The sequence below is a fragment of the Pseudophryne corroboree genome, chromosome 9 (assembly GCF_028390025.1).
Source record: "Pseudophryne corroboree isolate aPseCor3 chromosome 9, aPseCor3.hap2, whole genome shotgun sequence".
Classification (NCBI taxonomy): domain Eukaryota; kingdom Metazoa; phylum Chordata; class Amphibia; order Anura; family Myobatrachidae; genus Pseudophryne; species Pseudophryne corroboree.
Genome location: NC_086452.1, coordinates 304,518,624 through 304,528,145, shown reverse-complemented (window position 1 = coordinate 304,528,145; position 9,522 = coordinate 304,518,624). Strand labels below are relative to the sequence as shown.

Here is a 9,522-nt window from a genome sequence, read left to right as displayed (position 1 = left end):
TACATAAATGAATAAGTTTGAAAATGGAATGCATCAACAGAACGGTGTTGGCAGTATAAAAATACCTACAGCACCTTGTATTCCCAGGTGGTCTCCCATCCAAGTACTAAGCACGCCCAACACTGCTTAGCTTCCAAGATCAGATGAGATTCAGCGTATCCAGTGTGGTGTGGCTGTAGATGAGCTTTGTGGTTTTTGTTAGAACTTTTCTACTTCTGACTACTGGTACATAAATGAATAAGTTTGAAAATGGAATGCATCAACAGAACAGTGTTGGCAGTATAAAAATACCTACAGCACCTTGTATTGCTAGGTGGTCTCCCATCCAAGTACTAACCAGGCCCAACACTCATAGCTTCCAAGATCAGATGAAATTGGGCATATCCAGTGTGGTGTGGCTGTAGATGAGCTTTGTGGTTTCTGCTAGAACTTTTCTACTTCTAGCATTTGGTAAATAAATGAAAAAGTTTGAAAATGGAATGCATCAACAGAACGGTGTTGGCAGTATAAAAATACCTACAGCACCTTGTATTCACAGGTGGTCTCCCATCCAAATACTAACCAGGCCCAACACTCCTTAGCTTCCAAGATCAGATGAAATTGTGCGTATCCAGTGTGGTGTGGCTGTAGATGAGCTTTGTGGTTTCTGCTAGAACTTTTCTACTTCTAGCTACTGGTAAATAAATGAAAACGTTTGAAAATGGAATGCATCAACAGAACGGTGTTGGCAGTATAAAAATACCTACAGCACCTTGTATTCCCAGGTGGTCTCCCATCCAAGTACTAACCACGCCCAACACTGCTTAGCTTCCAAGATCAGATGAGATTGGGCGTATCCAGTGTGGTGTGGCTGTAAATGAGCTTAGTGGTTTCTGTTAGTACTTTTCTACTTCTAACTACTGATACATAAATGAATAAGTTTAAAAATGGAATGCATCAACAGAACGGTGTTGGCAGTATAAAAATACCTACAGCACCTTGTATTCCCAGGTGGTCTCCCATCCAAGTACAAAGCAGGCCCAACACTGCTTAGCTTCCAAGATCAGATGAGATTGAGTGTATCCAGTGTGGTGTGGCTGTAGATGAGCTTTGTGGTTTTTGTTAGAACTTTTCTACTTGTGACTACTGGTACATAAATGAATAAGTTTGAAAATGGAATGCATCAACAGAACAGTGTTGGCAGTATAAAAATACCTACAGCACCTTGTATTGCTAGGTGGTCTCCCATCCAAGTACTAACCAGGCCCAACACTCATAGCTTCCAAGATCAGATGAAATTGGGCGTATCCAGTGTGGTGTGGCTGTAGATGAGCTTTGTGGTTTCTGCTAGAACTTTTCTACTTCTAGCTACTGGTAAATAAATGAAAAAGTTTGAAAATGGAATGCATCAACAGAACGGTGTTGGCAGTATAAAAATAACTACAGCACCTTATATTCACAAGTGGTCTCCCATCCAAGTACTAACCAGGCCCAACACTGCATAGCTTCCAAAATCAGATGAGATTGGGTGTATCCAGTGTGGAGTGGCTGTAGATGAGCTTTGTGGTTTCTGTTAGAACTTTTCTACTTTTAACTACTGTTAAATAAATGAAAAAGTTTGAAAATGGAATGCATCAACAGAACGGTGTTGGCAGTATAAAAATACTTACAGCACCTTGTATTCACAGGTGGTCTCCCATCCAAGTACTAACCAGGCCCAACACTCCTTAGCTTCCAAGATCAGATGAAATTGGGCGTATCCAGTGTGGTGTGGCTGTAGATGAGCTTTGTGGTTTCTGCTAGAACTTTTCTACTTCTAGCTACTGGTAAATAAATGAAAAAGTTTGAAAATGGAATGCATCAACAGAACGGTGTTGGCAGTATAAAAATACCTACAGCACCTTGTATTCACAGGTGGTCTCCCATACAAGTACTAACCAGGCCCAACACTGCATAGCTTCCAAAATCAGATGAGATTGGGTGTATCCAGTGTGGAGTGGCTGTAGATGAGCTTTGTGGTTTCTGTTAGAACTTTTCTACTTCTAACTACTGGTAAATAAATGAAAAAGTTTGAAAATGGAATGCATCAACAGAACGGTGTTGGCAGTATAAAAATACCTACAGCACCTTGTATTCCCAGGTGGTCTCCCATCCAAGTACTAACCAGGCTCGACACTGCTTAGCTTCCAAGATCATATGAGATTGGGCGTATCCAGTGTGGTGTGGCTGTAGATGAGCTTTGTGGTTTCTGTTAGACATTTTCTACTTCTAGCTACTGGTACATAAATGAATACATTTGAAAATGGAATGCATCAACAGAACAGTATTGGCAGTATAAAAATACCTACAGCACCTTGTATTCCCAGGTGGTCTCCCATCTAAGTAATAGCCAGGCCCTACACTCATAGCTTCCAAGATCAGATGAAATTGGGCGTATCCAGTGTGGTGTGGCTGTAGATGAGCTTTGCGGTTTCTGCTAGAACTTTTCTACTTCTAGCTACTGGTAAATAAATGAAAAAGTTTGAAAATGGAATGCATCAACAGAACGGTGTTGGCAGTATAAAAATACCTACAGCACCTTGTATTCACAGGTGGTCTCCCATCCAAATACTAACCAGGCCCAAAACTGCATAGCTTCCAAAATCAGTAGAGAATGGGTGTATCCAGTGTGGAGTGGCTGTAGATGAGCTTTGTGGTTTCTGTTAGAACTTTTCTACTTCTAACTACTGGTAAATAAATGAAAAAGTTTGAAAATGGAATGCATCAACAGAACGGTGTTGGCAGTATAAAAATACCTACAGCACCTTGTATTCCTAGGTGGTCTCCCATCAAAGTACTAACCAGGCCCAACACTGCTTAGTTTCCAAGATCAGATGAGATTGGGTGCGTACAGTGTGATGTGGCTTTAGTTGAGCTTTGCGGTATCTGTTAGAACTTTTCTACTTCTAACTACTGGTACATAAATGAATAAGTTTGAAAATGGAATGCATCAACAGTACGGTGTTGCCAGTTTAAAATTACCTACAGCATCTTGTATTCCCAGGTGGTCTCCCATCCAAGTACTAACCAGGCCCAACACTCATAGCTTCCAAGATCAGATGAAATTGGGCATATCCAGTGTGGTGTGGCTGTAGATGAGCTTTGTGGTTTCTGCTAGAACTTTTCTACTTTTAACTACTGGTAAATAAATGAAAAAGTTTGAAAATGGAATGCATCAACAGAACGGTGTTGGCAGTATAAAAATACCAACAGCACCTTGTATTCCCAGGTGGTCTCCCATCCAAGTACTAACCAGGAACAACACTGCTTAGCTTCCAAGACCAGATAAGACTGAGCGCATCCAGCGTGGTGTGGCTGTAGATTAGCTTTGTGGTTTCTTTTAGTACTTTTCTACTTCTAGCTACTGGTACATAAATGAATACATTTGAAAATGGAATGCATCAACAGAACGGTGTTGGCAGTATAAAAATACCTACAGCACCTTGTATTCCCAGGTGGTATCCCATCCAAGTACTAACCAGGCCCAACACTGCTTAGCTTACAAGATCAGATGAGATTGAGCGTATCCAGTGTGGTGTGGCTGTAGATGAGCTTTGTGGTTTCTGTTAGAACTTTTCTGCTTCTAACTACTGGTAAATAAATGAAATAGTTTGAAAATGGAATGCATCAACAGAACGGTGTTGGCAGTATAAAAATACCTACAGCACCTTGTATTCCCAGGTGGTCTCCCATCCAAGTACTAACCAGGCCCAACACTGCTTAGTTTCTAAGATCAGATGAGATTGGGTGTATCCATTGTGGTGTGGCTGTAGATGAGCTTTGTGTTTTTTGTTAGTACTTTTTTACTTCTAACTTCTGGTACATAAATGAATAAGTTTGAAAATGGAATGCATAAAGAGAACGGTGTTGGCAGTATAAAAATACCTACAGCACCTTGTATTCACAGGTGGTCTCCCATCCAAGTACTAACCACGCCCAACACTGCTTAGCTTCCAAGAGCAGATGAGATTGGGCGTATCCAGTGTGGTGTGGCTGTAGATGAGCTTTGTGGTTTCTGCTAGAACTTTTCTACTTCTAGCTACTGGTAAATAAATGAAAAAGTTTGAAAATGGAATGCATCAACAGAACGGTGTTGGCAGTATAAAAATAACTACAGCACCTTGTATTCACAAGTGGTCTCCCATCCAAGTACTAACCAGGCCCAACACTGCATAGCTTCCAAAATCAGATGAGATTGGGTGTATCCAGTGTGGAGTGGCTGTAGATGAGCTTTGTGGTTTCTGTTAGAACTTTTCTACTTCTAACTACTGGTAAATAAATGAAAAAGTTTGAAAATGGAATGCATCAACAGAACGGTGTTGGCAGTATAAAAATACCTACAGCACCTTGTATTCCTAGGTGGTCTCCCATCAAAGTACTAACCAGGCCCAACACTGCTTAGTTTCCAAGATCAGATGAGATTGGGTGCGTACAGTGTGATGTGGCTTTAGTTGAGCTTTGCGGTTTCTGTTAGAACTTTTCTACTTCTAACTACTGGTACATAAATGAATAAGTTTGAAAATGGAATGCATCAACAGTACGGTGTTGCCAGTTTAAAATTACCTACAGCATCTTGTATTCCCAGGTGGTCTCCCATCCAAGTACTAACCAGGCCCAACACTCATAGCTTCCAAGATCAGATGAAATTGGGCATATCCAGTGTGGTGTGGCTGTAGATGAGCTTTGTGGTTTCTGCTAGAACTTTTCTACTTTTAACTACTGGTAAATAAATGAAAAAGTTTGAAAATGGAATGCATCAACAGAACGGTGTTGGCAGTATAAAAATACCAACAGCACCTTGTATTCCCAGGTGGTCTCCCATCCAAGTACTAACCAGGAACAACACTGCTTAGCTTCCAAGACCAGATAAGACTGAGCGCATCCAGCGTGGTGTGGCTGTAGATTAGCTTTGTGGTTTCTTTTAGTACTTTTCTACTTCTAGCTACTGGTACATAAATGAATACATTTGAAAATGGAATGCATCAACAGAACGGTGTTGGCAGTATAAAAATACCTACAGCACCTTGTATTCCCAGGTGGTATCCCATCCAAGTACTAACCAGGCCCAACACTGCTTAGCTTACAAGATCAGATGAGATTGAGCGTATCCAGTGTGGTGTGGCTGTAGATGAGCTTTGTGGTTTCTGTTAGAACTTTTCTGCTTCTAACTACTGGTAAATAAATGAAATAGTTTGAAAATGGAATGCATCAACAGAACGGTGTTGGCAGTATAAAAATACCTACAGCACCTTGTATTCCCAGGTGGTCTCCCATCCAAGTACTAACCAGGCCCAACACTGCTTAGTTTCTAAGATCAGATGAGATTGGGTGTATCCATTGTGGTGTGGCTGTAGATGAGCTTTGTGTTTTTTGTTAGTACTTTTTTACTTCTAACTTCTGGTACATAAATGAATAAGTTTGAAAATGGAATGCATAAAGAGAACGGTGTTGGCAGTATAAAAATACCTACAGCACCTTGTATTCACAGGTGGTCTCCCATCCAAGTACTAACCACGCCCAACACTGCTTAGCTTCCAAGAGCAGATGAGATTGGGCGTATCCAGTGTGGTGTGGCTGTAGATGAGCTTTGTGGTTTCTGCTAGAACTTTTCTACTTCTAGCTACTGGTAAATAAATGAAAAAGTTTGAAAATGGAATGCATCAACAGAACGGTGTTGGCAGTATAAAAATAACTACAGCACCTTGTATTCACAAGTGGTCTCCCATCCAAGTACTAACCAGGCCCAACACTGCATAGCTTCCAAAATCAGATGAGATTGGGTGTATCCAGTGTGGAGTGGCTGTAGATGAGCTTTGTGGTTTCTGCTAGAACTTTTCTACTTCTAGCTATTGGTAAATAAATGAAAAATTTTAAAAATGGAATGCATCAACAGAACGGTGTTGGCAGTATAAAAATACCTACAGCACCTTGTATTCACAGGTGGTCTCCCATCCAAATACTAACCAGGCCCAACACTCCTTAGCTTCCAAGATCAGATGAAATTGGGCGTATCCAGTGTGGTGTGGCTGTAGATGAGCTTTGAGGTTTCTGCTAGAACTTTTCTACTTCTAGCTACTGGTAAATAAATGAAAAAGTTTGAAAATGGAATGCATCAACAGAACGGTGTTGGCAGTATAAAAATAACTACAGCACCTTGTATTCACAAGTGGTCTCCCATCCAAGTACTAACCAGGCCCAACACTGCATAGCTTCCAAAATCAGATGAGATTGGGTGTATCCAGTGTGGAGTGGCTGTAGATGAGCTTTGTGGTTTCTGTTAGAACTTTTCTACTTTTAACTACTGTTAAATAAATGAAAAAGTTTGAAAATGGAATGCATCAACAGAACGGTGTTGGCAGTATAAAAATACTTACAGCACCTTGTATTCACAGGTGGTCTCCCATCCAAGTACTAACCAGGCCTAACACTCCTTAGCTTCCAAGATCAGATGAAATTGGGCGTATCCAGTGTGGTGTGGCTGTAGATGAGCTTTGTGGTTTCTACTAGAACTTTTCTACTTCTAGCTACTGGTAAATAAATGAAAAAGTTTGAAAATGGAATGCATCAACAGGACGGTGTTGGCAGTATAAAAATACCTACAGCACCTTGTATTCACAGGTGGTCTCCCATACAAGTACTAACCAGGCCCAACACTGCATAGCTTCCAAAATCAGATGAGATTGGGTGTATCCAGTGTGGAGTGGCTGTAGATGAGCTTTGTGGTTTCTGTTAGAACTTTTCTACTTCTAACTACTGGTAAATAAATGAAAAAGTTTGAAAATGGAATGCATCAACAGAACGGTGTTGGCAGTATAAAAATACCTACAGCACCTTGTATTCCCAGGTGGTCTCCAATCCAAGTACTAACCAGGCCCAACACTGCTTAGCTTCCAAGATTATATGAGATTGGGCGTATCCAGTGTGGTGTGGCTGTAGATGAGCTTTATGGTTTCTGTTAGACATTTTCTACTTCTAGCTACTGGTACATAAATGAATACATTTGAAAATGGAATGCATCAACAGAACGGTGTTGGCAGTATAAAAATACTTACAGCACCTTGTATTCCCAGGTGGTATCCCATCCAAGTACTAACCAGGCCCAACACTGCTTAGCTTACAAGATCAGATGAGATTGAGCGTATCCAGTGTGGTGTGGCTGTAGATGAGCTTTGAGGTTTCTGATAGAACTTTTCTACTTCTAACTACTGGTACATAAATGAATAAGTTTGAAAATGGAATGAATCAACAGAACAGTATTGGCAGTATAAAAATACCTACAGCACCTTGTATTCCCAGGTGGTCTCCCATCTAAGTAATAGCCAGGCCCTACACTCATAGCTTCCAAGATCAGATGAAATTGGGCATATCCAGTGTGGTGTGGCTGTAGATGAGCTTTGCGGTTTCTGCTAGAACTTTTCTACTTCTAGCTACTGGTAAATAAATGAAAAAGTTTGAAAATGGAATGCATCAACAGAACGGTGTTGGCAGTATAAAAATACCTACAGCACCTTGTATTCACAGGTGGTCTCCCATCCAAATACTAACCAGGCCCAAAACTGCATAGCTTCCAAAATCAGTAGAGAATGGGTGTATCCAGTGTGGAGTGGCTGTAGATGAGCTTTGTGGTTTCTGTTAGAACTTTTCTACTTCTAACTACTGGTAAATAAATGAAAAAGTTTGAAAATGGAATGCATCAACAGAACGGTGTTGGCAGTATAAAAATACCTACAGCACCTTGTATTCCTAGGTGGTCTCCCATCAAAGTACTAACCAGGCCCAACACTGCTTAGTTTCCAAGATCAGATGAGATTGGGCGCATCCAGTGTGGTGTGGCTGTAGATGAGCTTTGTGGTTTCTGTTAGAACTTTTCTACTTCTAACTACTGGTACATAAATGAATTAGTTTGAAAATGGAATGCATCAACAGAACGGTGTTAGCAGTATAAAAATACCTACAGCACCTTGTATTCCAAGGTGGTCTCCCATCCAAGTACTAACCAGGCCCAACACTACTTAGCTTCCAAGATCAGATTAGATTTGGTTTATCCAATGTGGTGTGGCTGTAGATGAGCTTTGTGGTTTCTGTTAGAACTTTTCTACTTCTAACTACTGGTAAATAAATGAAAAAGTATGAAAATGGAATGCCTCAACAGAACGGTGTTGGCAGTATAAAAATACCTAAAACATCTTGTATTCCCAGATGGTCTCCCATCCAAGTTCTAACCAGGCCCAACACTGCTTAACTTTCAAGATCAGATGAGATTGGGTGCGTACAGTGTGATGTGGCTGTAGATGAGCTTTGCGGTTTCTGTTAGAACTTTTCTACTTCTAACTACTGGTACATAAATGAATAAGTTTGAAAATGGAATGCATCAACAGAACGGTGTTGCCAGTTTAAAATTACCTACAGCACCTTGTATTCCCAGGTGGTCTCCCATCCAAGTACTAACCAGGCCCAACACTCATAGCTTCCAAGATCAGATGAAATTGGGCATATCCAGTGTGGTGTGGCTGTAGATGAGCTTTGTGGTTTCTGCTAGAACTTTTCTACTTTTAACTACTGGTAAATAAATGAAAAAGTTTGAAAATGGAATGCATCAACAGAACGGTGTTGGCAGTATAACAATACCTACAGCACCTTGTATTCCCAGGTGATATCCCATCCAAATATTATTCAGGCCCAACACTGCTTAGCTTCCAAGATCAGATGAGATTGGGCGCATCCAGTGTGGTGTGGCTATAGATGAGCATTGTGGTTTCTGTTAGAACTTTTCTACTTCTAACTACTGGTACATAAATGAATTAGTTTGAAAATGGAATGCATCAACAGAACGGTGTTGGCAGTATAAAAATACCTACAGCACCTTGTATTGCCAGGTGGTCTCCCATCCAAGTACTAACCAGGCCCAACACAGCTTAGCTTCCAAGATCAGATGAGATTGGGTGCATCCAGTGTGGTGTGGCTGTAGATGAGCTTTGTGGTTTCTGCTAGAACTTTTCTACTTCTAGCAAATAAATGAAAAAGTTTGAAAATGGAATGCATCAACAGAACGGTGTTGGCAGTGTAAAAATGCCTACAGCACCTTGCATTCACAGGTTGTCTCCCATCCAAGTACTAACCAGGCCCATCACTGCTTAGCTTCCAAGATCAGATAAGATTGGGTGTATCCAGTTTGGTGTGGTTGTAGATGAGCTTTGTGGTTTCTGCTAGAACTTTTCTACTTCTAACTACTGGTACACAAATGAATAAGTTTGAAAATGGAATGCATCAACAGAACGGTGTTGGCAGTATAAAAAGACATACAGCACCTTGTATTGCCAGGTGGTCTCCCATCCAAGTACTAAACAGGCCCAACACTGCTTAGCTTTCAAGATCAGATGAAATTGGGCGTATCCAGTGTGGTGTGACTGTAGATGAGCTTTGTGGTTTCTGTTAGAACTTTTCTACTTCTAACTACTGGTACATAAATGAATAAGTTTGAAAATGGAATGCATCAACAGAACG

General features: G+C 40.8%; 6 non-coding genes and 36 pseudogenes across 6 annotated transcripts; all 42 read right to left on the bottom strand.

The window, feature by feature from the left end:
• Positions 1 to 62: 62 nt before the first annotated feature.
• Positions 63 to 181, bottom strand: LOC134960886 (5S ribosomal RNA; annotated as a pseudogene).
• Positions 182 to 288: 107 nt separating this feature from the next.
• Positions 289 to 406, bottom strand: LOC134964902 (5S ribosomal RNA; annotated as a pseudogene).
• Positions 407 to 513: 107 nt separating this feature from the next.
• Positions 514 to 632, bottom strand: LOC134962378 (5S ribosomal RNA; annotated as a pseudogene).
• Positions 633 to 739: 107 nt separating this feature from the next.
• Positions 740 to 858, bottom strand: LOC134963861 (5S ribosomal RNA). Its single transcript, XR_010188162.1, has one exon. It is a non-coding gene; the product is annotated as a 5S ribosomal RNA (ribosomal RNA).
• Positions 859 to 965: 107 nt separating this feature from the next.
• On the bottom strand, positions 966 to 1,084 carry LOC134962421 (5S ribosomal RNA). Its single transcript, XR_010188027.1, has one exon. It is a non-coding gene; the product is annotated as a 5S ribosomal RNA (ribosomal RNA).
• A 107-nt stretch (positions 1,085 to 1,191) lies between these two features.
• Positions 1,192 to 1,309, bottom strand: LOC134964614 (5S ribosomal RNA; annotated as a pseudogene).
• A 107-nt stretch (positions 1,310 to 1,416) lies between these two features.
• LOC134961489 (5S ribosomal RNA) lies at positions 1,417 to 1,535 on the bottom strand (annotated as a pseudogene).
• Positions 1,536 to 1,642: 107 nt separating this feature from the next.
• LOC134960982 (5S ribosomal RNA) lies at positions 1,643 to 1,761 on the bottom strand (annotated as a pseudogene).
• A 107-nt stretch (positions 1,762 to 1,868) lies between these two features.
• LOC134961191 (5S ribosomal RNA) lies at positions 1,869 to 1,987 on the bottom strand (annotated as a pseudogene).
• Positions 1,988 to 2,094: 107 nt separating this feature from the next.
• On the bottom strand, positions 2,095 to 2,213 carry LOC134959444 (5S ribosomal RNA; annotated as a pseudogene).
• Positions 2,214 to 2,320: 107 nt separating this feature from the next.
• Positions 2,321 to 2,438, bottom strand: LOC134964239 (5S ribosomal RNA; annotated as a pseudogene).
• A 107-nt stretch (positions 2,439 to 2,545) lies between these two features.
• On the bottom strand, positions 2,546 to 2,664 carry LOC134959055 (5S ribosomal RNA; annotated as a pseudogene).
• A 107-nt stretch (positions 2,665 to 2,771) lies between these two features.
• Positions 2,772 to 2,890, bottom strand: LOC134961870 (5S ribosomal RNA; annotated as a pseudogene).
• A 107-nt stretch (positions 2,891 to 2,997) lies between these two features.
• LOC134964211 (5S ribosomal RNA) lies at positions 2,998 to 3,115 on the bottom strand (annotated as a pseudogene).
• Positions 3,116 to 3,222: 107 nt separating this feature from the next.
• LOC134964310 (5S ribosomal RNA) lies at positions 3,223 to 3,341 on the bottom strand (annotated as a pseudogene).
• A 107-nt stretch (positions 3,342 to 3,448) lies between these two features.
• On the bottom strand, positions 3,449 to 3,567 carry LOC134963098 (5S ribosomal RNA). The gene has a single exon (XR_010188091.1). It is a non-coding gene; the product is annotated as a 5S ribosomal RNA (ribosomal RNA).
• A 107-nt stretch (positions 3,568 to 3,674) lies between these two features.
• On the bottom strand, positions 3,675 to 3,793 carry LOC134960163 (5S ribosomal RNA; annotated as a pseudogene).
• A 107-nt stretch (positions 3,794 to 3,900) lies between these two features.
• LOC134960241 (5S ribosomal RNA) lies at positions 3,901 to 4,019 on the bottom strand (annotated as a pseudogene).
• A 107-nt stretch (positions 4,020 to 4,126) lies between these two features.
• On the bottom strand, positions 4,127 to 4,245 carry LOC134960909 (5S ribosomal RNA; annotated as a pseudogene).
• Positions 4,246 to 4,352: 107 nt separating this feature from the next.
• LOC134961869 (5S ribosomal RNA) lies at positions 4,353 to 4,471 on the bottom strand (annotated as a pseudogene).
• A 107-nt stretch (positions 4,472 to 4,578) lies between these two features.
• On the bottom strand, positions 4,579 to 4,696 carry LOC134964210 (5S ribosomal RNA; annotated as a pseudogene).
• Positions 4,697 to 4,803: 107 nt separating this feature from the next.
• On the bottom strand, positions 4,804 to 4,922 carry LOC134964309 (5S ribosomal RNA; annotated as a pseudogene).
• Positions 4,923 to 5,029: 107 nt separating this feature from the next.
• Positions 5,030 to 5,148, bottom strand: LOC134963086 (5S ribosomal RNA). Its single transcript, XR_010188090.1, has one exon. It is a non-coding gene; the product is annotated as a 5S ribosomal RNA (ribosomal RNA).
• Positions 5,149 to 5,255: 107 nt separating this feature from the next.
• LOC134960162 (5S ribosomal RNA) lies at positions 5,256 to 5,374 on the bottom strand (annotated as a pseudogene).
• Positions 5,375 to 5,481: 107 nt separating this feature from the next.
• On the bottom strand, positions 5,482 to 5,600 carry LOC134960239 (5S ribosomal RNA; annotated as a pseudogene).
• Positions 5,601 to 5,707: 107 nt separating this feature from the next.
• LOC134960908 (5S ribosomal RNA) lies at positions 5,708 to 5,826 on the bottom strand (annotated as a pseudogene).
• A 107-nt stretch (positions 5,827 to 5,933) lies between these two features.
• LOC134960916 (5S ribosomal RNA) lies at positions 5,934 to 6,052 on the bottom strand (annotated as a pseudogene).
• A 107-nt stretch (positions 6,053 to 6,159) lies between these two features.
• LOC134960906 (5S ribosomal RNA) lies at positions 6,160 to 6,278 on the bottom strand (annotated as a pseudogene).
• A 107-nt stretch (positions 6,279 to 6,385) lies between these two features.
• On the bottom strand, positions 6,386 to 6,504 carry LOC134962468 (5S ribosomal RNA; annotated as a pseudogene).
• Positions 6,505 to 6,611: 107 nt separating this feature from the next.
• LOC134961189 (5S ribosomal RNA) lies at positions 6,612 to 6,730 on the bottom strand (annotated as a pseudogene).
• Positions 6,731 to 6,837: 107 nt separating this feature from the next.
• LOC134960852 (5S ribosomal RNA) lies at positions 6,838 to 6,956 on the bottom strand (annotated as a pseudogene).
• A 107-nt stretch (positions 6,957 to 7,063) lies between these two features.
• LOC134959887 (5S ribosomal RNA) lies at positions 7,064 to 7,182 on the bottom strand (annotated as a pseudogene).
• Positions 7,183 to 7,289: 107 nt separating this feature from the next.
• Positions 7,290 to 7,407, bottom strand: LOC134964662 (5S ribosomal RNA; annotated as a pseudogene).
• A 107-nt stretch (positions 7,408 to 7,514) lies between these two features.
• On the bottom strand, positions 7,515 to 7,633 carry LOC134959054 (5S ribosomal RNA; annotated as a pseudogene).
• Positions 7,634 to 7,740: 107 nt separating this feature from the next.
• Positions 7,741 to 7,859, bottom strand: LOC134964587 (5S ribosomal RNA). Its single transcript, XR_010188229.1, has one exon. It is a non-coding gene; the product is annotated as a 5S ribosomal RNA (ribosomal RNA).
• A 107-nt stretch (positions 7,860 to 7,966) lies between these two features.
• On the bottom strand, positions 7,967 to 8,085 carry LOC134962738 (5S ribosomal RNA; annotated as a pseudogene).
• Positions 8,086 to 8,192: 107 nt separating this feature from the next.
• LOC134964127 (5S ribosomal RNA) lies at positions 8,193 to 8,311 on the bottom strand (annotated as a pseudogene).
• A 107-nt stretch (positions 8,312 to 8,418) lies between these two features.
• Positions 8,419 to 8,536, bottom strand: LOC134963091 (5S ribosomal RNA; annotated as a pseudogene).
• Positions 8,537 to 8,643: 107 nt separating this feature from the next.
• LOC134961181 (5S ribosomal RNA) lies at positions 8,644 to 8,762 on the bottom strand (annotated as a pseudogene).
• A 107-nt stretch (positions 8,763 to 8,869) lies between these two features.
• LOC134964365 (5S ribosomal RNA) lies at positions 8,870 to 8,988 on the bottom strand. Its single transcript, XR_010188208.1, has one exon. It is a non-coding gene; the product is annotated as a 5S ribosomal RNA (ribosomal RNA).
• A 100-nt stretch (positions 8,989 to 9,088) lies between these two features.
• Positions 9,089 to 9,207, bottom strand: LOC134964208 (5S ribosomal RNA; annotated as a pseudogene).
• A 107-nt stretch (positions 9,208 to 9,314) lies between these two features.
• LOC134961666 (5S ribosomal RNA) lies at positions 9,315 to 9,433 on the bottom strand (annotated as a pseudogene).
• Between the last annotated feature and the right edge of the window lie 89 nt (positions 9,434 to 9,522).